Genomic DNA, 27,871 nt, shown 5'->3' with positions numbered 1-27,871 from the left:
CTTAAACTAGATTGTGGCAAAGATTCAAAAACACTGAACATTCAAACTCACCAAACGCGGGTCAATCCACCCTCATCGTCGTATCCGCTCGTTATACTCCACACCTGAACATTGCCCTCACATGGATAATATACCCTCCTAACTCAGTGTCTGTATGTTAACCTTTTAACCCCCAGTCGGGGCTATTGCAGATTCTGTATTCCTTATGCCACCCGATCTTAAACGAACTTCGCACCCCCTGGGTAATCTGTACGTTGTTCCCTGATCACCAGAAACTTCTGCGCTTAAACGCTGTACCGTACACTTCTTTTTTTCTTTCAACGTCATCTTAATAAAATGTTGACATTTGTTCGAGATCCCGGCTCCTCTTCCTTTGCAAGGCGTGTGCGTTTGCTCCGGGTTTTAGTCTGCTAAGACAGCGAGGGGGGCCGATTGAGCCAGAGGCACTTGCCTGCTGCAGACACGGATCCAAGGCTGAACTTCGTCCCCCAACGAGCTGAAGGCTTAACTGAAAACAGTTTAAGAAGTGCTCCTGTCTCCGGCACTCAGCTACCCAGCTCCCAGTGGGGTCCAAACCCAAATAGATCCCTTTTACCCTGTAGACGCTGTAAAATCCTGTGACCAGGGCAGCTGCCTAGCAGGCTGCACATCTGCCTGCCAGCACAAGAGCTCGTAAGGCACTAATCCGGATAGTGCCAGCTGGGTAGTAGGGCTGTGAAGAGCCAGCAGAGTGGTGCAGTGGAAACGTGCTGGGCCCATAACCCAGAGGTTGATGGATTGAAACCATCTTCTGCTACATGTGTGCTCATTTCTTTTCCCTCTGGGCCTTCCAGTGAGGCAGTGACCAGCAGAGCGGCAAGAGGTGGCTGAGGCAGCAGCCTGCCAAGGAGCTCCCTGGCACCTCTGGCTGCCTGGGCTGAAGGCAGAGGGAGGTGTGGGTGTGGCGAGGCCTCCTGTCCCAGAATGAGGCGGCAGTGCTTCCTGGTCACCTTTTCCCACCCACCCCGGCGAGCTGCGGGAGAACATGAGGGAGGCCTCTCGGGGCACTGGGCAGCGCTGTGTGGCTGTCAGGGGAAAGAGCCGAGGCTACTGATTCAACCTTCCATTGGCTGGCGTGGCTCTGCGCGCCGTCAGCCGGGGCGGGCCAGGCTGTGCACGTGACTCAGGCTTGGGCAGCATGGCCGCTCTTTCCTGATGAGGCATGAGGCAGGCCAGAGCTTTGCACAAGCCTACGGGGAAATGGGAGGGAGGCGTCTTTGAGCCGGCGTGTCTCGTCCGCTTCTCCCTTGCCACTTGGGCGGAGGCGGGAAGGAAGCAAAATGTTCCTGGCTGAAAGTTTTTGTGCTCAGCCTCGAGGATTAAGCCTGAGCCTCCAGCACGGCTGCTGGGAGATGGGATTCTGAATGGCATCCAGCATGTTCTTTTGGGCCACCAGCTGAAAGCTCTGAGCCAAGAGGCAAATAATGGGACTTTTGAGGCTTCTCGCAGAAGCAAGGAGGTGGCACAGGCTTATCACCAGCCCTGGGTGGGCTTAAACCACCATCCTCTCAGTTAACAGCCAAACACGCTGACCCATTACGCCTGTGACGAACTGGGAATAGTTCTTAATGTTTGCTCTGAATACTGTGTTGGTGCCTCAGTGTCCCCATGGCAGTTCTTAAGTATCTGGCAGGAGCAAAGGGCCAGTGCCACCTAAATGCCTGGCACTCTGTCTCCTAGCAACTGATGGCCTGGGCCCCTCCTCTGCAAAGGTGCCAGCTGAGGTGTTGGAGACAAAGGGATCAGGTGACCTCCTGGCCCAGGAAAGGGGCTGAGCAGAGAGGAGGGGCTGTGAGGGGTGGTTAGTCTGGAGCTGGCTGGGGTAAAGGGTGGAGGGCAGAACCTGGGGGTCTGGCTCACTGCCCCCCAGAAGGGACCCGGCCCGAGGGGTCCGGTTCGCTGTATCTACAAGCTCTGTTTTAGACCCTGTTCCTGTCATCGAATAAACCTCTGTTTTACTGGCTGGCTGAGAGTCACGTCTGACTGCGAAGTGGGGGTGCAGGAACCCGGTGGCTTCCCCAGGATCCCGCTGGGGTGGACTCGCTGTGGGAAGCGCACGGAGGGGCAGAGGATGCTGAATGCTCCAAGGAGAGACCCAGGAGGTGAAGCTGTGTGAGCTTCTTGCCCTGCAGACAGTCTGCTCCAAGGGAGAGGAGGCTCCCCAAAGTCCTGCCTGGCTTGGTGGGGAGCAGTTCCAGAGCATCGCCCAGTGACTCCGTGACAACTGGTGGCAGCGGCGGGATGTACTGCACCCCGTAAATGGCGCTGCTTGCAGTAAGTGACTGGGGAGCAGTAAAACAAAGGAGGGATAATGAGGACCAGGCATGCTGAAGGCTCAGAGTGGGACGGTTTCAGAGGGCGGTTAACCTCTGGGAGTGTGTGACCAGCGAGAAGGACTGTTGGAGTAACAGGGTCCCCCTGAGGACTGCAGCCAGCAGTCTCAGGGGCGGAGGAGCTTGCCGCTCGACCCTGGGAGAGAGAAGGATTTTTGCAGTAGCAGGGTTCCCCGGGGGATTGCAGGAGCAGTCCCAGGGGCGGAGGAGTCTGCAGCTCGACCCTGGCAAAGAGGTGGGGATCACGAGAAGGGCTGGCACACCAGGGGTTCTTCCTGGAAACCATGGGGGAGCCAAGAGCACACAGGCCTGTGAGTCCTGAGCCACTTGGGAACGGTGAAGTGATGGCCTATCACCATCTCCTTGAGAAGGACATTGTGATCCTGTGCACAAAGAGAGGGTTACACATGGGGAAATTCACCAAGGCACAGTTAATCGTGCAGTTGGAGGAGAAGGACCGCTCTGAGGAGCAGATTCCTGGCCCAGATGGGGCTACAAGAGGATCTGAGAGCAGCTGGAGCATCAGCCAGGCATCCCCGGGAGTCTGGTCCCCAATCAGACGAGGTTCTTCACGACTGGGTTCCCTATCAGGAGATTGGAGATGGATGGGATGGGAGCAGAGCCCGAGATGAGCGAGAGGACCATGAGAGAAAGCAAGAGCCCGAGGAACAGCTGCAGGAGAAGCAGCAGCAGCGTGGACTGGTGATGGTGGAGCAGAGAGACATAGGGGGCTGCCCAGGGGTCAGTGGGGAAACACGCCTGCAGGGGCGAGACCCTGGGACAGAGAGAACTGTGGTGGTGCAGCCCCAGATGCTGAGGGACTGTGGGACCTGGGTGAAGTTCCCTGGGGTGAAGCCCCTCACCCTGCCTATGGCCCAGATCCCTGTGCAGACTCAGGAGGGGTTGGGCTGGCTGGTCGTTGGGGTTCTCCAGGATATCGGCTGGGAGGCCCTGTTGGGGGGTGACTGTCTCCCATGGGACAGGATCCAGGCCCCGCTCCTGTAACGGCCGAGGGTTTGAATTCAAATCCAGGGAACCAATTGGCTAGGATGGAAATGGTCAGTGAAAATGCAAATGACCTGGCTGGCAGGGGGAGGGGCTGCTGGGCTCAGGATACCTGCCTACCTGTAACCAGCCCCCTGGGGCTGAGTGGGAGGGAGAGATGCTCCCTGCCTCCCTGCACACGGGAGAGGGGGCTCACGCTGGCTCTGATGCTGTGACCAGAGCAGAGAGCTCGCTGCCTGCCCCCACTGGGACAGCAAGGGCAGCGCTGAGCACGGAGGGAGCTGAGATCCCATCTGAGTGTGGGAACACCAGGCAGGGCAGGTCAGCTGCCAAACAGGTTTGCCTGGTCCAGACGTGCTGCTGGGAAGTGATTACACAGCAGGAAGGGAGCTACCAGGGACGGGGCTCAGTGGGGCTGTGACCCCAGGCCCAGCCAGCGAGAGGGAGCAGGTCCCACTCCCTGCCCCAGCTGCTGAATCCCAGATCGAGCTGCAAAAAGGATCCCTCCTTGGAGAAGCTGAGGGAAGTTGCTGGCCACAGTGCTGCAAACCTCCGTGGGGAAGGCTGCAGGGACAGAGTCCTGCAGGAGAAGGGATTCCTGTACCGGGAATGGGCTCCCCAAGGAGAAGTAGAACTGGGGGGAATCGGAGGCAGCTGGTGGTGCCCCAGGAATCCACAGGGTTCTTCCGTTCGAGCTGCTGGATGGGAGGAGAGTGAGGGGACCCCTGGACCTGAAGAGGAAGGATTGGATGGAGAAGGGGGAAGACCCCCTGGGGGGATCTCTCCCTGAGGTGGGAGCCAATCTCCCCATCAGGTGTTCCCCATTCAGAGTCACTGGGAAAGCAGCCCAGAACCTGGAGAGAGAGGTCAAGGACCTGCTGGCTTTAGATGGGATCCAGCTGTTTTACAGCCCATGGGCCTCACCCATGGGGCTGATCCCCAAGGGAGACAGAATAATCTGGTTTTATGGGGGCTATCAAAAGCTTAAAGCCATCACAGTGTCCAATTCCGACCCCATGCCTAGGCCGGAAAAAATTCTAGACAAGCAGAGGGCGATGAAGGACTTGGCCCTGGCAAACACTGATAACGTGCATCTTTAGCCAGACCTGGAAGGAACAGCTGTCCCAGGTAAAGAGGGGGCTGGGCTGCCTCAAGAAGGTGGGACTAACGTTAAAAGCTGGAAAGTGCAAGGGGGAACGGCAGAGGTGTTGTGTCTGGGCCACAGAGTGGGAAGCGGCTGCCCAAACCCAAAGCTGGCAAAGGCCAAGATGAGGGCTCTTACCAAGGGAGCCCGAATTGCAGCCCAGAGTGCTGGGAGAAGACCCCGTCCCAGTTTGAACCCCGGGGTATTGGGGATAGCAAAACGGTTCAAGCCGCATAAACCTTCCCACATGCGGCTTGCAAGTGCCATCAAGCACACCCGACCTAAGGGAGGGCGTGAGACTGGACTGTCCTGGTGTAACTCACACCAAGGAATGGGAGAGATGCTGGGGCATCCATGGGAACCTTGGTGGGTTCGAACTTCCCCAGGTCACTGGCTGAAGTGACCTCGCTCAGTTCGGTCTCGAAGGAGGGAGAGATGTGACGAACTGGGAATGTTCTTAATGTTTGCTTCTGAATACTGTGTTGGTGCCTCAGTGTCCCCATGGCAGTTCTTAAGTATCTGGCAGAGCAAAGGGCCAGTGCAACCTAAATGCCTGGCACTCTGTCTCCTAGCAACTGATGGCCTGGGCCCCTCCTCTGCAAAGGTGCCAGCTGAAGGTGTTGGAGACAAGGGATCAGGTGACCTCCTGGCCCAGGAAAGGGGCTGAGCAGAGAGGAGGGGCTGTGAGGGGTGGTTAGTCTGGAGCTGGCTGGGGGTAAAGGGTGGAGGGCAGACCTGGGGGTCTGGCTCACTGCCCCCCAGAATGGACCCGGCCGAGGGGTCCGGTTCGCTGTATCTACAAGCTCTGTTTTTAGACCCTGTTCCTGTCATCGAATAAACCTCTGTTTTACTGGCTGGCTGAGAGTCACGTCTGACTGCGAAGTGGGGGTGCAGGACCCGGTGGCTTCCCCAGGACCCCGCTGGGGTGGACTCGCTGTGGGAAGCGCACGGAGGGGCAGAGGATGCTGAATGCTCCAAGGAGAGACCCAGGAGGTGAAGCTATGTGAGCTTCTTGCCCTGAACAAGTCTGCTCCAAGGGAGAGGAGGCTCCCCAAAGTCCTGCCTGGCTTGGTGGGGAGCAGTTCCAGAGCCATCGCCCGGGGACTCCGTGACAACGCCACAGAGAAACAGACGGGCAAAGCTGTATGGAGCCCTGTCATAAACAGACAGGAAAAGTTACTAGCACAGAAGTACTTTATATCTCTTTGACTGTAAAGGGTTAACAAGTTCAGTTGACCAGAGGACCAATCAGGAGACAGGATACTTTGAAATCTTGAGGAAGGGAAGTTTTTTGTGCTGTGCTGTTAGTTTGGTGGCTGTTCACTCTGGGAGCTCAGAGGGAGCAGATGTGCAACCAGGTTTCTCTCCAATCTTTCCAATACAGGCTCTTATAAGTTCAGACTAGTGAGTAACTAGGTAGATAAAGCGAGTTAGGCTTATAGTTGTTTTCTTTATTTGCAAATGTGTATTTGGTTGGAAGGAGTACAAATGTGTATTTGGCTGAAAGGAGTTCAAATTGGTATTTTGCTGAAAAGATTTTAATTTGTATTTGTATACTTAGGCTGGGAGGGTGTTCCCAGTGTCTATAGCTGAAAGACCCTGTACCTATTCCATTTTAAAGTTACAAAGATAATTTTTACTGTTTTTTTCTTTCTTTAATTAAAAGCTTTTGTTGTTTAAGAACCTAATTGTTTTTATTCTGGTGAGACCCTAGGGGACTGGGTCTGCATCCACCAGGGAATTGGTGGGGAGAAAGGAGGGAAGGGGGAGAGAGAGGCTAATCTTTCTCTGTGTCAGGATTACTTCCTCTCTCTGGAAGAATCTGGGAGGGGGACGAGAGAAGGAGGGGGGAAGGTAAATTTTCCTCTCTGTTTTAAGATTCAAGGAGTTTGAATCACAGTGATCTTCCAGGGTAACCCAGGGAGGGGAAGTCTGGGAGAGGCAATGGTGAGGGAAAGGGTTTACTTTCCTTGTGTTAAGATCCAGAGGGTCTGGGTCTTGGGGGTCCCCGGACCAGGTTTTGGGGGGACCAGAGTGTACCAGGCACTGGAATTCCTGGTTGGTGGCAGCGCTACAGGTTCTAAGCTGGTGATTGAGCTTAGAGGAATTCCTGCTGGTAACCCATCTTTTGGATGCTAAGGTTCAGAGTGGGGAATTGTACCATGACATGGTAGGCAGCGGTGGGATAGATAGATAGATAGATAGATAGAATCCAAAAGCCAGTGACGTTTTTATTTCTCTCCCTGCTAGCTATCCGCAGGCAGACTGAGAGATTTGGGTTTAGAAGCAAAAGCCAGTAGGATTTTTTTCTCTCTCTTTTCTCTCTGCTAGCTGTTTGTAAGCAGGAGAGAGAGTTTTTAAAAATAAATAAACAGCCAGAATTTTTTTTTACTTTTCTCCTTTCTGGTTGTGCAGAGAGACTGCCTGAAGGCAGAGGCATTAGAGTTTAACAAGGATCTTTGTTAAACAAAGGGACTCCAGTTGTGAGTCACCATACACCAGCAAAACACATTTGCAAATGAAAGGTTTCCTTTGTTCTAGTTTTATTCGGGAAGGCTTGTTAGAAACACTCTGTTGCTTAGCAACAGAGCAGGCAGCAGAGGAACTGTAATTCAGACAGTAAACCAGCAGAGGGCACCCCAACCCAAGAAAGCAGGAACCATGACTACCAAGGATGCCCTGAAACAGGAGTGAGCGAGACTGGAGGCAGAGGAACAAATCAAAAAAGCAGAGCACAAGCGAGATATGGAAAAAAAATACAAGAACTAGAAATAAAACAAAAAGAGATGGAGCTAAGAGAAAAAGAAGGAGGCTGCCCACAGGAGAGAATTGGAATTCCTGAGGGAAACCCACTGGCAGGCCCTGGAATTAGAAAAGGCTAAGCAACAGAACCCAGCCAATCCTAACAACCCTTCGCCAATAATTGTTGCGCAGCACAAGAAATTTCCCACCTACAAGGCGGGTGATGACACTGAAGCCTTCTTAGAGAATTTTGAAAGAGCCTGTCTTGGGTACAGCATCCCTGAAGACCAGTACATGACAGAACTGAGGCCACAGCTCAGTGGACCCTTAGCAGAGGTGGCGGCTGAAATGCCTAAGGAGAACATGAACGACTATAAACTTTTTCAAACCAAGGCCAGATACAGAATGGGGATAACACCTGAACAGGCCCGTCTGAGGTTCAGAGCCCTAAAATGGAAACCAGATGTGTCATTCCCCCGACACGCCTACCACATTGCAAAGAATTATGAAGCCTGGATATCAGGAACAAAGGTTAACAATCTGGACGAGCTGTACCTCCTGATACAAATGGAGCAGTTCTTAGATGGTGTTCCTGAAGAAATAGAAAGGTACATCCTAGATGGGAAGCCCAAAACGGTAACTGAGGCGGGGGAGATTGGAGCCAAATGGATGGAAGTGGCAGAAAAGAAAAGAGCTACTATCAAGGGGAGCGAATATCACAGGGGTCACACCGACAATAAACCCTATCACCAAGGGCAACCCAGGACCCCACCTACAACCCAAGGAAAGCCGTCGATGCCCTATTCTCTCACCTCATCAATCTCCAGTAACCCACCTCGGCCCACTGACCAGTCAGCTGGGCGATGCTTCAAGTGTAATGAACTGGGACATATAAAGGCCAACTGCCCCAAGAACCCCATCCGAGTGCAGTTCATTATATCTCCATCACTCCAAAGATCCCCAGGCCCAGATGCCTCTCAAATACCCTCAGAGCGAAGGGAAATTTTGAGAGTGGGCGGAAAGAAGGTTATCGCGTGGAGAGACACGGGGGCACAAGTGTCAGCTATCCACCAATCCTTAGTGGACCCCAAATTCATCAACTCAAAGGCTCAAGTGACAATTTTCCCCTTCATGTCCCAAGCGGTAAACTTGGCTACAGCTAAACTGCCTGTCCAGTACAAAGGCTGGTCAGGAATGTGGACATTTGCAGTCTACGACAATTATCACATCCCCATGCTACTGGGGGAAGACTTAGCCAACCAGGTAAAGTGGGCCAAGAGGGTGGGAATGGTTACACGCAGCCAAGCCAGGCAAGCTTCCAGACCCATCCCTGTTCCTGAGCCGTCCACAGGGGAATCGTCTGTGTTAGCAGAGACTCAGACAGAGGTAGTGGACCCGGATCCCCTGCCAACGACTGCAACAGCCACAGTTCTTCCAGTCCCAGACCCGGACCTGGAAACGCAACCAGCACCAGAACGATTGCCAGCACTGATGCCAGCGCTTGCAAACGCATCTTCAACCCCAACGCCAGAGGGCACCAGCGAGTCTGAAGTGGCAGAAACAGCAGACAACTATACCCAAGAGGCTCAGTCAGAGCCTGAAATACCACCTGGTGCACCAGCGGAGAGCGGTTCACCAGCCACGAAAACAACCTCATCACCTACATCGCTTCCAGAGGGACCAAGCCCAAGTCCACAGTCTAAGGAAGAACTGGTGTCTCCAGCCTCCAGGAAACAGTTCCAGACTGAGCAGGAAGCAGATGACAGCCTTCAGAAAGCTTGGGCGGCGGCACGGAGCACCCCACCGCCTCTCAACTCTTCTAACTGATCCCGGTTTGTTATAGAACAAGGGCTTTTATATAAGGAGACTCTTTCTGGTGGACACCGGGAAGACTGGCATCCACAAAAACAGTTGGTGGTTCCAACTAAATACCGGGGGAAGCTCTTAAGTTTAGCCCATGATCATCCTTGTGGCCATGCTGGGGTGAACTGAACCAAAGACCGGTTGGGGAAGTCCTTCCACTGGGAGGGGATGGGCAAGGAATGTTTGCCAAGTATGTCTGGTCTTGTGAGGTGTGCCAAAAAGTGGGAAAGCTCCAAGACCAGGCCAAGGCCCCTGTCCAGCCACTCCCCATATTTGAGGTCCCATTTCAGCAAGTAGCTGTGGATATTCTGGGTCCTTTCTCAAAAAAGACACCCAGAGGAAAGCAGTACATATTGACTTTTGTAGACTTTGCTACCCGATGGCCAGAACCAGTAGCTCTAGGCAACACTAGGGCTAAAACTGTGTGCCAGGCCCTAACAGACATTTTTGCCAGGGTAGGTTGGCCCGCCGATATCCTTACGGATTCAGGAACTAATTTCCTGGCAGGGACCATGAAAGAACTGTGGGAAACTCATGGGGTGAATCACTTAGTTGCCACCCCGTACCACCATCAAACCAATGGCCTGGTGAAAAGGTTTAATGGAACTTTGGGGGACATGATATGTAAATTCGTGAATGAACATTCCAATGACCGAGATCTAGTGTTGCAGCAGTTGCTCTTTGCTTACAGGGCTGTACCACATCCCAGTTTAGGGTTCTCGCCGTTTGAGCTGGTGTATAGCCACGAGGTTAAGGGGCCATTACAGTTGGTGAAGCAGCAATGGGAGGGGTTTACGCCTTCTCCAGGAACTAATATTCTGGACTTTGTAAGCAACCTACAAAGCAAAAGCACCCTCCGACACTCTTTAGCCCTTGCTAAAGAGAACCTAAGGGATGCTCAGGAAGAGCAAAAGACCTGGTATGATAGACATACCAGAGAGCGTTCCTTCAAGGTAGGAGACCAGGTTATGGTCTTAAACGCGCAACAGGCCCATAAAATGGAAGCATCATGGGAAGGGCCATTCACGGTCCAAGAGCACCTAGAAGCTGTTAACTACCTCATAGCATTTCCCAGTTCCTCCCTAAAGCCCCAAGTGTACCACGTTAATTCTCTCAAGCCCTTTTATTACAGAGACATACAGGTTTGTCAGTTCACAGCCCAGGGAGGAGATGACGCTGAGTGGCCTGACGGTGTCTACGATAAAGGAAAAAGTAACGGTTGTGTGGGAGAGGTGACCCTCTCCACAACCGGGAAAGGTCTGCAGTGGCAACAAATCAAGAAGTTGATGCACTCTCCTGTGAAAGTTCCCTAAAATCAGCTGGTTAAAAATTGTCCTTACAATGTGAAAAATCTTGTAGTTTTACTTAATTAGTGGCATATGTAAGAAGGCATGTGTTTATTGATCTGTTTATTTTAAAGTTCTAGGGAGAAATCACTGCCAGTGTACTTCCACACTGTCAGCGATTTGGGGGGCGTGTCATAAACAGATAAGAAAAGTTGATAGCACAGAAGTACTTTATATCTCTTTGACTGTAAAGGGTTAACAAGTTCAGTAAGCCTGGCTGTCATCTGACCAGAGGACCAATCAGGAGACAGGATACTTTCAAATCTTGAGGGAGGGAAGTTTTTGTGCTGTGCTGTTAGCTTTGGTGGTTGTTCACTCTGGGAGCTCAGAGGGAGCAGATGTGCAACCAGGTTTCTCTCCAATCTCTCCAATACAGGCTCTTATAAGTTCAGACTAGTGAGTACTAGGTAGATAAAGCGAGTTAGGCTTATGGTTGTTTTCTTTATTTGCAAACGTGTATTTGGCTGGAAGGAGTTCAAATTGGTATTTTGCTGAAAAGATTCTAATTTGTATTTGTATACTTAGGCTGGGAGGATGTTTCCAGTGTCTACAGCTGAAAGACCCTGTACCTATTCCATTTTAAAGTTACAAAGATAATTTTTACTGTTTTTTCTTTCTTTAATTAAAAGCTTTTGTTGTTTAAGAACCTAATTGTTTTTTATTCTGGTGAGACCCCAGGGGACTGGGTCTGCATCCACCAGGGAATTGGTGGGGAGAAAGGAGGGAAGGGGGAGAGAGAGGCTAATCTCTCTCTGTGTCAGGATTACTTTCTCTCTCTGGAAGAATCTGGGAGGGGACGAGAGAAGGAGGGGGGAAGGTAAATTTTCCTCTCTGTTTTAAGATTCAAGGAGTTTGAATCACAGTGATCATCCAGGGTAACCCAGGGAGGGGAAGTCTGGGAGAGGCAACGGTGAGGGAAAGGGTTTACTTTCCTTATGTTAAGATCCAGAGGGTCTGGGTCTTGGGGGTCCCCGGACCAGGTTTTGGGGGGACCAGAGTGTACCAGGCACTGGAATTCCTGGTTGGTGGCAGCGCTACAGGTTCTAAACTGGTAATTGAGCTTAGAGGAATTCATGCTGGTACCGCATCTTTTGGATGCTAAGGTTCAGAGTGGGGAATTGTACCATGACAAGCCCAAAAGTCGGGAATCAGCTCAGGGTACACTCTAGCATATGCATGCAGCTCTTAGACAAGCAACAGCAAGGAACTGGACTGGTATGCAGTGAAAGTTCTGTGGGAAGGAACCGAAAAGAGCACTGGGGCTGCGGTACAGCGCTTGCACATACTTTCTTTGGCCTGATTTGCTGGAAGAGTTAGGGCGAAATTCTTAGTCGCAGGTCAGCAGGTGGGTTTATGCAAATTCTGGACTCTGGGACCAGAGCTGGGGTGGGGGGGGCACAATTTTTGTGGCACATGCACCACCTCTGCAACCAAACTTTGCTAACACACACACAGCAGCCTTTTACATCTCAGAACCAAAATATACCCTGAAAGAGATCGAATGGCATAACCCTAACCCTAAGGCAGTGGGGCTCCTCATCTTTGTGTGTTCCACACTTTGATTTCACCCACCACGTATCAAGTGTGAACTTCTCAGGCACTAGAATAGCGTTAACATGGAGTCATAGACATTCTCCTTGGGCATCCTGACTCTATCTTGCCACCCAGGTGTTGAAGCAGCCGGGATTCTTTTCATACGCTTAGAAGGCATGCTGTCTCCATGAAGTCCAAGCAGCATCCGAGGGGCGGGAAGTTTCTTCCTGACAGGAATTTTTATTCCATTCCCCCAGAGCTCAAGCTGATGGGGGCAAGTGTTTGTGCAGGTCTCTGCCTCCTCGTGGGTGTGTGAGGGAGAGCAATCAACCAGGTCTTTTGTCCACGGATGATCCACAGTGGCTTGTCTGATGTCTCAGTCAGAGCCTTCTCTTGTTGGAAAGGAGATGACGCCTCTTCTGGTAACCTAGCATTTTACACTTCATAATGCTTCTTTCCTGACTGGTGGCAGGATGGCGGCAAGGGGGTTTACAGCTGTAGTGCCAACGCTTATAGATCACCTTACAACATGGGCTACAGCTATTATAGGTGAAAATAATGCATGCAGCAACTCACGAGCTTGTCATAAACTCTAAACACTAAACACATTTTTATGAATCTAATGCCTGTTTTAACAACACTAACAAACAGGTGAGCAAAACTAGTTTCCAGCCATGCATTTGGGGGAGGCTTGGTGGAGGTTTGAAGACCAAAAGTGAAGGGGAAGTTGGACACTGGCCAGAATACCAGAGAGGCAAGGCAGGTGAGGTGATACGTGTTACTGGACCAGCTCTGGAGTCACACAGGGTCTTCTTCAAGGAAGGAGAAAGGTGCTCAGAGCATCACAGTTCAAAAGAAGGTGGAACGCTCTGCCCCAAACACCAGATTTTCCCCTACTTCCTGGAATGGGGGGGCTGTCCCCACTGTCCTGTAAACAGCCCCACCATGTAACCCAGAGATGGCTGCATTTCAGCACCAAGACACCAGTGGTCACCGCTCCAGAGGAGATGGTACATACAGGCCACTGCCCTACGTGGCCACCAGATGTCACAGACTGTGCACTGTCTTAGCTGGCCCCACACGTTACTGCCCCAAGAGGTGAGGTACACACAGGCTACTACTCATACTGAGCACCTCGGGTCACTGCAGCAATGGTTGAGGGGGATACAGGCAGGGTACTGCCGCACATGGCTACCAGGTGGCACTGCTGCAATGGTGCTGGTGGGGGGGGGGAGATCATAAACGGGCCACTGCCTGAAGTGGCCACTACCACAATGGCGTGGGGAGATGGGGAGGGAGATACCAATAGGGCACTGCCACACCAGGGCACCACGAGGAGGTCATTGCTCCAATTAGTAGAGATACACAACGAGTAGTGCCCCAACTGGCGGCCCTACTCCAGAGACAGAGGGGACTGGGGAGAGAAGAGGAAATCAAAGGCCACTGCCTCACTTAGCCATCGGGGTCACTACCTAAATAGGGGACACACACACACAGGGCACTGCCCCACCTGACCAGCAGGGGTCACTGCCCCAATTGGGGGATATACAGAGGGTATTGCCCCACAGGGATGCCAAGGATCAGTGCCTGCCATACCTGGCACAGGGGTAGAGGGGATAGGGTGACCAGATGTCCTGATTTTATAGGGACAGTCCCGATATTCGGGGCCTTTCTCTTATGTAGGTGCCTATTATCCTCCATCCCGTCCCAATTCTTCACATTTTCTATCTGGTCACCCTGGGAGGGAGGGAGAGGGGGCTACACAAAGGGCATTGCCATACTTAGCCACCAGTGCACATCACTAGTGGGGGAGTGATACACACCAGAAGCAGGGCTCACTGCTCCTACAAGAAGGCACCTACAGGACACTCCCGTGCCTGGCCAGCAGGGGTCACTATCACTGGGGAGGGGCTATGGGGAAGCAGAGAAAGAGCAACTAACTGCAGTGGGGAAAATCATAATCTACCGGGGAGAAAGAACGGACTCCGCTAGGACATCGCACCAACTCCGGCCAGGCTGGATACCAGCAGTTCGGGGCTGGAGCAGCTCCAGCTAGAGGCTGGGCAGAGACAGGTGACCTCGGTTTCTGCGCTGAGCAGGCTGCTTTGGCAGCGAGGAGGGACAGGGAACCCCCCGGCCAGGGTCTTGTTGCCCAAGGAAGGGGAGATCTGCGGCACTCTTTGGAGTAGCTGGTTCAGCAGCTGTGAGCCACACGCTTCTCCCTGCCTGAGCTCTCCAGGAGCACATTACGCACAGGTGTGCGCTGGATGTAGGCACCAGTGTAACAACAGGGCCAGACTCTGCTGAGTGCTGCCTGTGAGAGACAGGGGCAGAGTCAGACGGGCAGATGGGGGCAGGAGATGACAGAGTCAGCGGCCATGAGCTGAACCCATTACAAATCCAGCCTGTGACATCACCATCCGTCCCTACAGCTCTCCATCTGTCCTGCTGTCTGTCCAACCCTCAACCCCCCATCCATCCCTAAAGTATGCCACACACACCCCTTCACTCATCTGTCTCACACACTCATCTATTTCCTCATGCATCCTGCTGTCCCTCTGATTGTCCCTGCAGTGCCCAGCACAAGGAAGCATAGTGGACCCTTAGCGAGGCTTTTGGGTGATGCAGTAATGGAGCTAGTGGGTGAAAGGGGCATCTCTAATCCCAGCCTCATTTCTCCTCTGCCCAAAGCCATGACCGCGAGCCCAACCCTCTCAGTCACAGACCTCACAGTCCCGAAGACATGAATGGCCACTCACACTGTGGCCCAGTTACAGCAATGAGGTCTTCCCAAAGATAGGGGGTGGGAGGAGCAACCCCCTTATCCTGGCAGGCAGGACACATCCTTCTCAGTATGGCAGAGACCCTGCCCGTGGGCAGATAGACCCAGCAGAGCCCATAAGAGACTAGGGGAGGGGGAGCAGAGGAAGAGAATGCAGGCAACTGAACATGACAGGTGTCCATGAAAGGAGAGAGAGAGAGTTTGAGTGAAAGTTGGCCAACACAGAGAAAGAAACCTAGGAGGACGAAAGAAATTCACAACAGGCAGTCACCCTCATGGATCCAACTTTCTGCTAGGGAGCACAAACCACTCCTGGCCAGAGAGATGATCAGCTCTCGCAAATGGCAACATCATCTCCCCTGAAGCCACAACTAGTCTGGAAACCCACACCCAGGTAATGGGAAGTCCCTGCCTGGAGCCAGGAGGGCTGTGACCAGAGCCCTTCCCAAACCAGATACACATCTCACCGACAGAGATGGTTACTCTTGTCCCAGTTGGGCAGGTCTTGCCTGGCATCAACAGGATTCACGCTGTCACTGCTCTCGATCACTTTCCATCTCACCTCAAGGCTGGACTCCGTCCCCCCTACTTCTTTTCCCTTGGTATGAAACACAACACAAGAGGAAAAGAAAAAGCAATGGTGGTGAGGCTCCTCTTCTCGCTACTCCCGCACCCCAGGGCTTCGGCTTCAACCCTCCTCCCATTCTGCCATCACAGCTACAATTAGAAATCTGAGCCCGGGGTTTACACCTGGTTGTCTCCCCAATCCTAGGCCCTGTCCAGCATGTCTCCCTCCACAGAAGTTACCTGGCCTCATCTTAGACTCCATCTTCATATTGCTCTTCTCCTTCCCAGAGCTCCTGCTCTGCTCCTCAGACCTGTCTGTCCTCAGCTCCGCAGGCAGAGGGGAAGGGGCATGTTGGGAACACACACGCCCCATTCCAGACACCACACAGCATCCACAGGGCCACCAAAACACCTCATCTTCAGCCAAAATCACACCCCACCCCGAGGGAGCAAAAAGTCTTTGTGAGCACAGCACACACAAGAGAGGAAAAGATTAACACCCACACCCAGCCCAGCCAAAGTGGGAGCTTCCTCACTTTCCCGGCCACAGGTCCATGGGGCTCATGGAAGGAGACGTTTGGAGGGCTGTGGGGGTCCCTGAAGAACTAGCTCAGCATGTGAATGACTGGGATGTATGTGGGGGCCTGACTGCAGGTTGGGGTGTCCAGGAGGACCTAAGGGAAGGGAATAGGGGGATTAGGGAGAGAGGAGAGTGGCTTTACCAAGGAGCATTGTGGGAATGTGGGATTTAGAGAGCCCAGAGTGGATGGGTGTCGGTGGGTTGGACGACCCCACAGTGGTTGAAAAGGGGAACCTGGCAGGTTTGGGTGTAGCAGAGATTGAAGATGAGGAACCTCACACCCTGGGGATGGACTGGGGGAGTGGGAGGATGGGAAAGTGGGGCCCAGCAATGAGAAATGGGTTGGAGGCAATTAGAGGTGAGGCACTGAGGACGGGGATGGGGCGGAGGAGGAGGAAGGGGGGTGAGGTGCTGAGGACAGGAAGGAGGATGTGGAAGATGAGGCGAGAGGAGGTCGGTATTGGGGTGCTGAGGACAGGGGGGAGGAGGAGGTCGGGGTGAAGGGAAAGGCCAGGTAGAGTGTACAGGATGGGGGAGAGGATGCTGGGGCCTAAGGGATCCCCACAGATGGGGGTGGGGCTGGCGAGAGGGTCACAACAGATGGGAAGACACTGGAGGGCATTGGGGGGGCTTGAAGGGGCTGCTGGGGCTCTACAGAGGGAGAGGAGGGGGCGGTGCTGGCAGGAGAGTCACAGCGGACGGGGGGGACACTGGGGGGCAGTTTGGGGGAGGCTGAAGGCCCCACGGCCCCAGGCTGCCGCTTGTGGGGCTGCTCCCAGGCAGCTGCGCCCCCCCCACCTGTTGCCCCCCAGGCCCAGCGGGGGGGGGTGAAGCCCTTTCACTCCGTGCTGCCTCTGCCCTGTGCCCCCCCCCGCCCGGCTCCCACGGGCCCGGGGCTGCTCCCGGGGCAGGGGCTGGGCCTGGCGCCTGGAACTGGGTGTCTGAGACCCTGGTCCCCCCGTGCGGAGCCGCCTCTCCCCGTCCCGCCTCAGCGCCCCTCGGCCCGGCCCCCCCGCGCCTTGCCCGGCCCAGGAGAGGGCGGGTCCCTGGGTCAATCGGACACCTCCCGCCCCGCCCCCCAGAGATTCCCCGGCCCCGCCCTCCCCAAGCTCCGGCTCCTGACGTGAACTCTCGTGTCCCGAGGTCTCGGCCTGGCCCCGCCCCCCGCAGTGCGGCGCCCCCCAGTGCGGTGGGGGCTGCCAAGCGCCTGCTTCTCCCCGGCCTCGTCTGTGCCCGCCCCGATGTGCCCCGTGGGGCTGCCCCACTCGGGGGGGGACGTTGGGTGGAGCCCTATGGAAACACGGGGGTGGGCAGTGCTGGGAGCCAGGACTCCTGGGTTCTTCCCCAGCTCGGGGAAGGGGGGCTAGGGTTTAGAGTGGGGGAGGGGCAGGGACGGGAGCCAGGACTCCTGGGTTCTTCCCCCAGCTCAGCGAGGGGCAGGACTGAGAGCCAGGACTCCTGGGTTCTCCCCCAGCTCGGGGAGGGGAGTGGAGATTAGGGGGTAGAGTGGGGGAAGGGCTGGGGGGGGTCTCCTGCCCAAGGGGCAAATCCAGGAGCTAGAGTCCGGCAGCAGGTCACTTGTGGGCCCCGAGTGTCCGATCTGGAAACAGCTGCCTGTCCCCACGCCCGGGGACTGCGCGTGGCTGACAACCGTCTCCTTGTACCTGAGAATTATCCATACACCCCAGGGGTGTGAGCCCTGCGCTCCCCTGTCAGTGCCTGGGGCACAGAGCCATGTGTACGAGTCACTCTCTGTGCGGGGATGTCAGTTCATACAGACTTTACTGGTGCTTTTTCTGTAGCCTGTGGTAAAATGAGGCAATTAACTAGATGTGTTGATGGAAGTTCTCTGCTTACCCTCGGGGTACACGTACCCCTGCTTGAGAACCACTGATGTAGGGGAACCCAGGCCCACCCCACATTCTGATTTCCAACCCCATTCCCTGGGCAGCTGGTTCAGCTTTGCTTATCTTGCATCAGCCTCAAGTCAGCTTCACTGGGTCACCACTTCCACCATGGCCAGATATCAGAGAGAGGAAGTTTCCTCTCAGCTGTAAAAGCAGCAAGGGCTCCATGAGGGGTCGGTGCTGCTGGAAAAATTATTCACACTTTCTCTAGTCTCCTTTTCAGATTTTGCCCCATTTTCTCTTTAATTCTCCAATATTAATTTAACAATCTCAGATTTGGGATATTTTCACATCTGTTTGACCTGCAGCAAATTTTCTTCCTTTCTTTGGGAAATTGTCCTGAATCATTCCCCAAAGGAGAAGGGGCTTAATGGATGCAGTTTGCAGAGCCCTGAGACACAGCTGCGGCTGGGGTGGGCTGGGGTGGCCATTCTCTGCTGGCGAGGAAGGGGACAGGAGGAAAAAGGCTGCAGTGGAGACTGTCCAGCACAAGCTTACGCAGTCCTGGCTACTGCTACCCCTAACGGCCAGTCACCTGCCTGCCCCTGCTTCTGCCTCCTTCCCACTGCCAGGAAGTTTTCCTGCTCCACACTCCCCTCACATACCCTCTTAAAGCACCTCCTCAAAGGGCTCCCTGCTGCCATGTGAATGGTGTGGGGGTGTGTGTGTGGGGGGGAATTATTGCTGTCTGTTAATTGAACTTCCACTGTCCAATTACTCTCACTTAATATAAAATATCTTCATATTCGGGTGGTTTTCTCTCATTAGCAAATGTTTCTTTTTAGACCCATTTCTTCCCCAGTTCTCAAAGATAGATATAAAATATCTTGTGTGCCGCGCTGTAGTAGACAGGGTGGTCCCAGGGTACTGGAGGCTTCCCCCTTGGTTTGTATACAAATGTTCCGTGTTATTCTCCAGCCCATTCCTTATGAATACTAACTTGATGTTAACTTTTTTGCTGGCAGCTGTGAATTGAGGGGAGCTTTTCACTGATCTGTCTACAGCAACATGCAGATCCCGTTCTTGGGTTGAGTAGCCGATAATCTGTTCTGCAGCCGTCGTTAGGTGTAATGCATGTTCAGTAGGGGTTTCTCCCCTCTTCCCTTTTTGTATTTCCTCTCCTTACTAATGTTGGGGTGTCCTTCTCCTCAGGTTAGTGTATTAATGATCTCATCTTGGGGTCATATGTGTCAATTCGTTGCTACGTCTTCAGAGAACTATCCATGATGACTCCAAGATCTCTTTCCTGATTAGTTGTAGCTAACTTAGCCCCCATCATATTGTATGTATAGTTGGGGTTATGTTTTCCCAAAGTGACATTTATCCACCTTAAATTTCATTTGCCATTTTATTGCCCAATCATTTAGTTTTGTGAGATCTTTTTGAAATTCTTTGCAGTCTGCTTTGGTCTTAACTATCTTGAACAGTTTAGTATCGTCTGTGAACTTTGCCACCTCACTCTTTACCCCTTTCTCCAAATCATTTATGAATAAGTTGAATAGGATTGGTCCTACGGCTGACCTAGGAAAATGACAGCAGCAAGATGGAGTCTGGAGTCACATGGGCAGGTCACATGTCCATGCATGATTCAATTTGCAGGCCTACGCTATTGTTTACATGTTACTTTGAATGTTCCCAGGAAAGCTCAGATGTGGACTGGCATTTTCCAAAGTCCATTGTCAGTGAAGCGTTTCTTGATTAGGCACTTACTGAGAATAGTCCTTTCTCAAGAAGCTGACCAAATGCATCACTGAGGCTACTTGAAATCAAATACATTTGAGATACAAGTACATAGCCCATATTCATAATTTCAAATACAAAAATGGTACACACATACAGCTAGTATAATTATAACCAGCAAATCATAACCTTTTCATAGACACCTCACATTACAACTTTTGCACAATATTCGTTGCAAATATGTAATAGTGGTGGCAGCAATGATCTATATGGTCCCAGTTGATATTAATAATGTCACAGCCTACAGAGAAGTGAGAGGGAGGTGTCTTCTAGCAGGCGTTTCTCCTACATTTCTCCATTGCCGCTTGGGAGGAGGCGAGAATGGAGCAAAACACGCCTGGCTCAAGGTTTTGCGTTCAACTTTGAAGATTAAGCCTGAGCCTCCGGCATGGGTGCTGGGAGATGGATTTCTGAGTTGCATCCAGCACAGTCTTCGGGCCTGAGCTGAAACCACTGAGGCCAAGAGAGACGGGTTTGAGGTGGTCTTTGAGGCTCCCAGCAGGTCTTGAGGAGCAAGGGGTTACCGCCATCCCTGGGGGAACTCAAACCACCATCCTTTCGATTAACAGCAAAACACAAAGACCCATTGCGCCACAGAGACACATGTCTGCTGTTAACAAGGCTGCTGCCTAGCAGTGTGCGCATCTGCCTGCCAGCGCTAGAGCTCGCAAGGCAAGTGTGGGTGCTGGAGGTAAAGAGCCAGTAGAGTGACACAGCAGCTCTAAAGGGGGGTGAAGGCCAGGAGTGAGGGGTTCAGGGCATGGGAAGGGGCTCTGGGCTGGGGCAGGGGGGTAAGGATGCGGGAGGGGGTGAGGGCTCTAACAGGGGATGAAGGGCAGAAATGAGGGGTTCAGGGTACAGGAAGGGGCTCCGGGCTGGGCAGGGGGTTGGGGTGCAGGAAGGGGTGAGGGCTCCGGCTGGGGACAGTGTCCAGTGACGCTACACCTGGCCCTCTACTGACAGCTCAGGGGTTTGGCGTCCTCTGGCACTGAGATGCCACAATAATTACAGGGTTATTTCTAATGGGTTAAAGCAGAACTTGTGCTGAGATTAACACGTCCTTCGTGGGTCTGGGGGTTTTACAGCATGAACTGGTTCTGCGTGTGGGTACTGTGCATGTGTTTGAGTGATACTAACACGGCTGAAACACACTACTCCCCATCCTGGGGGTTTCCATCCCCCCAATTCCTTCCGCAGGGGGCACTGGCCCGGCTTCTCTACGGCCAGATGTCCTGATGGGCAGCAGTCGGGATGTTGGGAGAGGTTCTGTTTTCTGTGGCTAGTGACAGCCCCAAAGTGACTCCCACCAGGCCCCATTGCCTTGTGCTGAAGCTGCCAGTCTCTGAATCCTGGCCTGGAATTCGATTGGAACGAGGCCCTTGGGAGCTGGAGAGACCATGGGTCACACATTGCAACATTGTAGCCACAACATCCTTGTCTAGATTTTAAGGCCAGTCAAGAAAACTAAATAATCCTGTCTAACCCCCCGTGCACGTGACAGGCCACAAAGTCCCCCCTGCACTGAGCCGAACAACCAGGATTAAACCAAAATATTCCAGCCCTTAGGAGAATATCCCGTTGTGTGCCACAGGCAGAGCATAGGAGAGGCAGAGGGGAACCAATACGGGAGGCCCCTGCACTGGAATGGATTTGGTGAGATGTACCCAGCTGATCTGGGCAAGTGACTTGTGCCCCATGCCACAGAGGATGACAAAAACTCCAACATCCCTGCCAGTGTGAGCTGGGGGAAATTCCTTCCTGACCCCAGCAACGGAGATCAGGGAGACCCTGAGCATGAGAGCAAGGCCACCAGCCAAGCACCGGAGAGAAATGGTTTTCTATCTCACCCGAGAGCACTTTCTTCAGCCCCAGCCCCTCGTCCCCTCCTGCCACTCCTATGTGGGATGGAGAATCCATCATTGCCCTGGGTACTTTGTTCCAGTGTTTAATCACTCAATTACAAATGTGTTCCTTATTTCTCATTTTAGTTATTCTGCCATTAAATTCCAGCCACTGGTTCTTTTTCTGCCTTTTGCTGCTCGGTTAAAGAGCCCTTCAGTACCCAGGATTTTCTCTTTGGGAGGGGATTTACGCATTGTCATCAAGTGACCTCTTGGTCTTCTCTGTGATAAACTGAGCAGACTGAGCTCTTGTCTCGCACTGGAAGGCAACTTTTCAGCGCTTTTTTTTCTCTTCTCTGCCCCCATCCAATTTTTCATTCTTCATCTTAAAATGTGGCCAGAACGACTGTGTGCAAAAGTCCAGTGTTGGTCTGACCAATGTTGTACACAGAGATAACACTAGTGCCCTATATCTAGTCACTTCTCCTGCCTGTACATCAAAGGACGACCACAGCATCGCACGGGGATTTCATACTGAGTTGTTTGTCCATTATGACACCTAAACCCTTCTCCGAGTCACAGCAGTCTGGCCTTACTCGTTAGTAAAGCTCAGTGTGTTTGAATGGCCACAGCTGCCCAAGTGCTCTGTAACATGCACAAGGGATTCCCCTCCTCAGTCACCTACACCTGCTGCTGGTCTCTTATCTCTTACTTCTTCTCCAGGATCCGCATGTGTCATTGTGAGAGGAGTTCTCCTTCTCTCTTTGCCTGGGAGCGATGTGACCCCCCGGACGGACTGACCAAACCCAGGATTCCTTCAGCCTGAAAGCAGAGGGGAGCCTTCACCCGCTCCCTCTTTAAGGTTCCAGTCCCAGGTCCTAAATTCCCTGCCAAAGCACAAAAATCCACCCTGAGCCCAACTCCTCTCTCAGTGGTGATTTTCTTTCTCCCACAAATCTGTCTTGAGGACACAGCCCTGGGAACAGGTGAACACAACCCCTGAGATTTCCCTTCGCGGCCTGCAAGGGGCAGTTCGCCCTATTAAACAGCTCGGGAATGTCGTCTTCTTCTTTTCTCCTTTCAAAAGTAACTTCTTGTATTTCTAGTCTCTTTATATGATCCCTCGATTTGCTGCTTCCAATTCTCTGCTGTACACGCCAGCACTGGATCGAGTGAGGTGCCTGGACCCATCCTGTACTGGGTACATGGGGGACTTGCAGGATCAGACCCTAAAATCACTTTGGAGGGAAATTCTAATCCCATCCAACCCCGACCTGTTCCTGGGAGGTGTCAGTACGGACCCAGGCTGCCGAGCACCATGGAGTGAAGAGACCAATTTTATCAGTAAGTCAGACCCCCCAGCTGCCCGCTGCCTGGATCACCTCCTCCCAGGTGACACGAGCCACCCTCCAGAGCCATTGCTGGGCCCCGGGGGACAGCCACACAAGCCATGGGGATTGGCAGCTCTCAGGAATCTTGGCAACAAATCTCCACGCCGGAGGGTTTCCCCTAGTGCCTGATCCACCCTCAGGGTCCAGCCAGCCAGCAGCCTCCACCCAAGGCTAGTGTGCTAATAGCAGCAGCATGGCTGGGGGGCTCGGCCGGTGACTGGGGCCAGGCGCCTGAGCATGAACCCAGCCGACCCGGGTCACCAGCCCAACCCACCACGTGGCTCCTGCTGCTACCCCATTAGTGCGTGAGCTCCCATGGACCACGCTGGGGAGATCCCCCAGCTGCAGGGTAGATGCCCCTGAGCGCCTGGCAGGGCACAATTCCTGGCTGCCCTGTCCTGCTGAGTTCTCTACTAGGCTGGGTGGATCTGGGGCCAAGGGTGCTGGGTGACAGGGGGGCATTGGCTGTGGGCTGGGACTGTCACTTCCCCCCCTGCCCATCCAACAGGATCACAGCAAACAAAACCAGCTCAGCCTGCAGGGGAAGAGTTCAGTCCAGGGCCTGGTGCATTCTGGGAGCAGGGACGGTGCAGAGAAAGGGCAGATACAGGGCACCTCTGAACACTCCGCGCAGAACTGCTTGTCCTGACCCACAGCCCCTGTTATCCCAGCCCTGGGCTCCCCTCTCATTGCTCTGCAAGTGCCCCTCACTCCCGATCCACAGACCTCCCCCGCTGTATCTGTGACTTCTGCTACTGAACCACCAATGCGCTGACTCCTCTTGTGAGACATTTCTCTGCACAATACTGCTGCTAATCCAGTTACTGACTCCAGGAAACATTTTCCTTAGCCTGGTTCTGTGTGTCACTGGTTTCTACAGCAAAGATCAGTCCCTGGCCTTGTGGCCCAGACATCCTCATTCACATCAAGCTTCAAGTTGAGAATCATTTCCCATTTCCGCTCTGTGGCAGGGGAGACTTTTAAACGCGCTCTCTGTGTGACTGCACATGGCTAAGCAAAGAGAACAAACCCCAAATCCCTCCTGTGCTTTGGGAACCAGGTTTGGGGTGGAAATTCTGTAGTTCAGATGACTTCATGCTTGGGCATTGTGAGTCTTTACCAGTTTCTCTGGCAGTGGGGCAATTTTGTGCTCACAGCTGTGATGGCTGAGTGGTTAAGGCGTTGGAGTCAAAATCCAATAGGGTTCCCCTGTGCAGGTTTGAACCCTGTTCACAGCGAGGTGTGTGTTTTAGCCAGTCTCTAAACTGGGCAATACCTCTCTACAACCCCCTGAGACACTCTCAATTCTCTCCCCAACCCAAGTAAATTCTGTTCTGCTCTTTTCATAGAGATCCCTGGGACACCACCTCACACTGTGTCCCTGAGGTGTTATGCAAACTCTCAGCACCTGACTCCTCTGCCACTCACCTGGTGCCCCACAGATCAGCCATAGCCCTGGTTCTGCTTCTCTCTCTAGGGTGTGAAAGGAGCCAAGTCAGCGACTCCATGGGTGCTACAGGGCTGCAGAATCAACAGAGAAAAAAAAAAGGTGCACAGCAGCTGCCCCTGTACCTCCCACCTGCTAGCAGGCCTGGCCGACAAGCTCCTCCTCTTCTCCTTCAGCGCCTCCCGCTGGCCATTGATGGGGTGTGCTGGAGGAGTGAGGAGAGAAAGAAGTGGGGCAGGGTGGGGTGGGAAGAGATTTGATGGTTTGGGGGCAGGGCCTGTGGTGGAGCAGGCATTGAGCACTGCTCGGGAACTCTCAAAGTCAGCGCCTCTGAGCGCAGAAGCCTTCTCTGAGTCTGAGCTGCCAGGATCCCTGCTGCAGAGCAGGTGCCACAAGTCTCAGCCTCTCTGTCCCACACATGGCTCTGGGCACCACCAGGAATCATTTGGCTCCTGGCACACAAGGCAACATAAAAGCTGAGTCCCTGTACAGCAGCTCAAACCCTGGCCCCTCCCATTAAGAGCCTGATACTCTACTGACTGAGCTAGCCAGGCTTGCTAAGAGCCTTCACCCCTCCTCTTCTTCTCCACGGCCACTGCCAATTCCTCCTCCTCTTCCTCCCTTCTGTACCTGAGGGTCACTAAATCTCCTCACCTAGACAGCCAGCCCATCCACTGCACTCCAATCCCCCATACCTGAGCCTCCCTGCCAAGGTCCTGCACCTGGCTTCATAGAATTAATTCTCACGTGTCGCTGGGAACTCTACATCTTGTGCCCAGAGAGCCTCGGCCCCACTCAGTAGAAGACCCGAGAAACATAGTGTCTGCCTTCTCTAAAGAAGGGCTTGGAGGGGCTTTTTTCATGTGGCCTAATGGATAAGGTGTCTGAGTTTGGGTCAGAAGATTGAGGGTTCAAGTCCCTTTATGGTTGTGTTTCTGCAGTTTTACTTTCGTGCTGAATGTCCTGCTTCCATCAGGTCTGGAACCTCTTCTTGGCCGCTCAGGCCAATGCTCTGGCTTCAGCTAGAGCCCCAGGAAGGAGTTGGGGGTTGGGTGTCACAAAGGCTGAGGCATGAGCCCCAAGTCCTTCCAGTCTAGCCTTTGCCATTCATGACTTGCCAAAGATAATGGGCGGCTGGCCAGGCTGGCGTGTAGAGCAGTTTCCCTCTTCCAAGTGTGCGCCTGTCCCTGTGCTGGAGGGGGCTTGGTGAATAGCACCTTGGGAGCCTGGGTGTTTCTCTGCTTCTCGCCAGCTGGGGAAAAGCCTCTTGGGGTAAAATCTCCTGCCCCACTGCAAAAGTGAGCACCTGAGTGGGAACATACAGAGGTCACACCAGGGGGCTGGCCCTGCTTTCCTACCTTCTTCTGATGTTGGCCACAGAGCATCAGCAGCTGCCCTGCATGCTGGTCTGCGGGTCGCTTTCAGTGGGTGTTTGGCATGGCAGGAAGCAGCCTGGCTGGGGGTCTTTGTGGCTGTCTGCTGGCCATTCATAGGCATGGTTGTCCCCTCCTCTAGCCCCGCCTTCTGTTGCTCAGTGGCTTGTAAACATTCCCTTGAAGCTGTCAGCACCAGCCGCCTCTGCTCTAGGTGTCCGGAGGAGGGAAGGTGTGAGGGGCTCCAGGCTGGGCTCCATCTCCCTCCTGCCAAGCCCTGACTATTAGTCCCGGCCCTGGCACTCCTTTCTTCAAGCGCCGTGTGGGCCAAAGGAAAAGTGTGGCAGCAAACACAAGGGCCAAACTTGTGGGCATCAGGTGAAGCAGCAAGAATCCCAACCACCAGGTCAAACCACAGGACTACAGGCAGCCACAGCCACCTCTGCACCCCAATCCATTGCAGCCATCCCAACCAAACACCTGGCTCCAGTGGGTATGAGTCACCGAGCAGGAGGGAAAAGACTCACTCTTAAACAACTGGAGACAGGGAAATTGAGCACTTTGAGTTCCAGGGCTTTACCACAAACCAACACAAGGTCCCACTGACATTTGAACTCAGACTGCAGGATTCAGAGTCCTGAGTGCTGCCTATTACACCATGGGACCAGCTAGTGCTGCCTTCTCTGGCCATCGGTGACCCTCACGGGGCTGGCTCGTGTAAGGGACTGTTGGCCCTTTACTAAAACTTAGTGGGGTTTTTGGTTGGCTAGTTCCCAGTCCCAATAAAAGGGAGAAAGGTCAATGGGAAATCAGGCCCCTGAGACTGACATGCCCCTGGGGCAATGGTCACAAACTGGTAGGGAACAAGTGAGAATTTGTTAATGGAGAAAAATTCCTGGTGAAAATTGGCAAAGCTGTGGAGATTGTGAAAAATTCCAGTGAATTTACACTTGAAGATACAAACAGAGAGACAAACACACAGAGAGAAAGAGAAAATCACAGACTGCACAGGCCCACACAGACGTAACAAAAACCAAACCCACACAAACCCACACAGCACACAGAGGCATATACACATAAGGGAAAGCCACACAAAATAGAGAAAGAACAAATCCACACCAAAAAACACAGCAAAAGCCCACAACAAGAAAGCACAAAACCCACATACCAAAAGAATACTAAGCAAAAAAACAATCTGTATGCAAAAATCATACACACACGCACAAAAAACTATGCCAGGCATCCACCAAAATCACACAGGACCCACATGCACATCAACACGACAGATGAAAACCACATCAACATATAGAAAGTCAGGCAGGGTTTGAGTCTCACAGAGAAGAGGGTGAGCACACAGGTGGTTTGGGGAGCAAAGACTGAGGGGGAGTCAGGGGCAGTGCTCTGGGCTCTGCCTGACCCTGGTGGCTGGCAGAGAGCAGAGCCTGGTAGATCTATGGAATCTGCCCTGCTCTCTGTAAAGCAAGGGGACCTCAGTGTCTTCTGAGCTGCAATTGTATTTTCTGTAGGGCAAACTGATTGGCAGAACCCATTAGCTTAAAGAAAGCTAGTGCTTTAGGTGAGGTTTGAATTCACAACTTCAGCATCACTCCACTCAGCACGGCTACTATAAGTCCCATACATTAACCCATTACCCCTTTGGTTCCCAGCTGAGGGTCTTGCCTCCTTGATTCATGGATGGATTAGGGGTTGAGGGGGTTGCACTAACTAAAACAAATCAATATTAATGGCTGCTGAATGGCAGCAGCAGAGGTGGGGAGCCTCCTTCTGTGTGATAGAGCTGGTTCCCACCTTCCGTTGCTGAGGGGAAGGTTGGTGCTTTGAGCCCACCCGGGGCAGGAATGACCCATGGGTGAGATTAACTGGACTCAAGAGAAGGGAGGGGAAGTCTTTTCTATTTCTGCCTAGCTCCATTGGTCTCCTGGGGCCCTTTCGGCTCTCTGCTCCTCTGTTGGGGAGATGCAGAGACAAGCCCCCATCTGGGTGAGTCACCGAGAGGCTGTGTCCCATGGAGTGTGTGTGGGAGAAAGGGAGGGTTGGATTGGGCTCAAGGGGAGAAGGTTGTGTGTGACAGTGTGTGGAGGAGGGGGAGGGTGTTTTCCTTAGGATATAAATGACGGAAAACACAGGAGTAGTGACAGTGAAGCCCCGTGTCTCAGTATTATGACCCTGTGTGGTGCTGCCATTCACTTTCCCCTCCTATGGTCTCATCTTTCATTG

General features: G+C 53.1%; 1 protein-coding gene and 1 non-coding gene across 13 annotated transcripts in view; one reads left to right on the top strand and one right to left on the bottom strand.

Moving 5' to 3' along the window:
* Window positions 1-27,871, bottom strand: part of LOC127040993 (zinc finger protein 436-like) — a 563,752-nt gene that overhangs the window by 253,492 nt on the left and 282,389 nt on the right. The window lies entirely within an intron of this gene.
* Window positions 23,970-24,051, top strand: TRNAL-CAA (transfer RNA leucine (anticodon CAA)). The gene has a single exon. It is a non-coding gene; the product is annotated as a tRNA-Leu (tRNA).

This window comes from Gopherus flavomarginatus (genome assembly GCF_025201925.1).
Source record: "Gopherus flavomarginatus isolate rGopFla2 chromosome 13 unlocalized genomic scaffold, rGopFla2.mat.asm SUPER_13_unloc_1, whole genome shotgun sequence".
NCBI classification, from domain to species: Eukaryota; Metazoa; Chordata; order Testudines; family Testudinidae; genus Gopherus; species Gopherus flavomarginatus.
Note: the sequence above shows the minus strand (reverse complement) of the source record. Positions and strands in the feature narration are given on the sequence as shown.